Here is a 2,500-nt window from a genome sequence, read left to right on the forward strand (position 1 = left end):
CCGCTGCTCGGGGGCGCTCGTTTTGGGCGCTCCTCGGGCGCTCCTCAGGCGCTCATTGGGCGCTTCGGGCTATCATCTTGGAACTACATGGGCATTCTATGCTTCGCCAGTCCTGAGCTGGTGGCACAAGGTTATAACCCAAAAACATGGGCATTCATAACCGAATACGAAATGCTTGGTTACCACGACATGCGGGGCCCATGGTCTTGGGATGATTCTCAGCATCTTGGGCACGTTTTTCCTTGTCGACGCTATTCTGCAGAGCTGACGCATGTTCGGCCGAGCCAAATAGTCTTTAAAAAACCGAGTCGTGGATTTCAAAACTTTTGAACTTATTACTAGCACAAAAAGTTTTTCGGAGGGTAATGTCGGGGAGATTCAATCCCTACTTGCCTTGTCTAGCCTTACAGTCAGGCTATCAGCCACGGGGTCCGGGTGCACCGACGTATATTTTGGTTGTTCGAGTAAGTCGAAATGATCTTTACATCCGTTTTTGGTTGTAAACATTTCACTAACTAGGAACTACCTCTTATGTCCCATAAGTAACAACAAAAATTATCATCAAACTATATAATATAATTATTTAATATTTAAAAATAAATAAGTTAATAAATTAAAATATTATACAAATATGAAAATTAATTTTTAAGTTTGTAAATCATAATATCTTTTCTAAGAAATGAAATTAAACAAGTGGTTACATGTTTTAAAGGTGCCATTCACTAATTAACTATTAATAATTATATAATTATAATTTTCAGGCTAATTTTCGACCAATTTTACAAGAAAAAATAAAAAAAATATTAGATCAAGGTGAAAAATCCGAAAAAATAACGAAAACTCATATTAAGTATAAGCTTTCTTTTCCAAGTGGAATCATTCAAAAACATTGAGCTTTGCTACCCCCCAAATCCCCTCTCCCAATAATTCAAAAAAAAAGATTTATAAAATACAAAATAAATATTAAAAAAATCTGAAAAATCCGAAAAAAATAACTAAGAAACTAGATTTTTCAAGCTTCGATTCGGTTATTCAAACGTCGAAAACGGATAAGCGGAACTCCAAAAAAGGGGGGTGTGGCTCCTCGAACACATTTGTTCAAACTGCTGGAAATGAGGAAAAAGCTCAATGTCATATATAGGGAGGGGGTTGTCGCCCCTCCCTGGGCAGTGGGGTTGGGCGCTCGGTAGCGCGCGCGGGGCGCTCGTTGGCGCTCGATGGGCGCTCTTCGGGCGCTCTTCGGGCGCTTCTCGGGCGCTTTGGGGCTATCATCCTGGAACTATGCGGGCATTCTATGCTTGGCCAGTCCCTGAGTTGGTGGCATAGGTTATAACCCAAAAACTGCTCTCCTGGAGGCGGGCTGTCGACTCTGGAGTCCTTAGATGACACCAGTGCTCGGCGCCGTCGTGGTAGCTTTGAGTCTTTGATCTCATTGCTTGGGGAAAATTGACAGCGTTGGTGAGGATCCAGGTCACTTCACCAACGGGACCCTAGGGAACTGATTAGAAGGGAGGGGTTCTCCCCCTCCCTGTGGGCAGACGGTATTTGCGGGCGCCTCGGGCTCTCTTCGGATCCTGGGTGAGCACTCCACTTGGATGCTTGGCCAGTCTTGAAGGGGGCATGTTCCACTAAAAAACTGCCCTCCCCCATGGCTGAGGAGCCCTTGGGCTCTTTTGCTTGTGGGGAACAACGTTGGTGTGATTAGGATCAACGCACCAACGTGACCTGGTAGGAGTGATCCGTTTGTTGGAGGGGGTCGGGCTCCCACCTCCAAAAACAACGTTGGGGTAAAATTGGCCATAGCACCAACGGAGACCGTCCCGGAGCGGCCAAGCGGGAGGGGAAACTTCCCCCCTCCCGCTGGGAAGATTGTTAGGGACCAGATGGTTGTGTTCCCAAAGACATCATGTGGGGTCTTGGCGTAGACTTGATGGTAATTTTGCCCAAAGAACACTCCTATGGGGTGCTCGGGCCTAGACCTGATGGTTCGTGCTAGGACATTCTGCGGGGTGCTCGGAATAGACCTGAAGAGAACTTGAAATCTTCCCCTCCCCCTGGCGGGGCTGCCAACTCTGGTGTCCTCGGATGATGCCGGTGGCTTGGCGCGGCTAGGGTCGCTGAGGAGTCCTCGGCTCTTTGGCGTTTGGGAAAAACGTTGGCGTGAATAGGGTCAGACACGTCGACGTTGACCGTGAAGGGAAGAAGAAGAAGGAGTGATCCATTCGTATGGAGGGGACCCCGGCTCCCCCCTCCCGAAAACAACGTTGTGTAAATGGCCATAGCACCAACGGAGACCGTCCCGGAGCGGCCAAGTGGGAGGGGAAACTTCCCCCCTCCCGCTGGGAAGATTTTTAAGAGACCTGATGGTTGTGTTCCCAAAGATATTCATGTGGGGTGCCTGGCGTAGACTTGATGGTATTTTGCCAAAGACACTCCTATGGGGTGCTCGGCCTAGACCTGATGGTTCGTGCTTGGACATTCTGCGGGGTGCTTGGAATAG

The sequence above is a fragment of the Daucus carota genome, chromosome 6 (assembly GCF_001625215.2).
Source record: "Daucus carota subsp. sativus chromosome 6, DH1 v3.0, whole genome shotgun sequence".
NCBI classification, from domain to species: Eukaryota; Viridiplantae; Streptophyta; class Magnoliopsida; order Apiales; family Apiaceae; genus Daucus; species Daucus carota.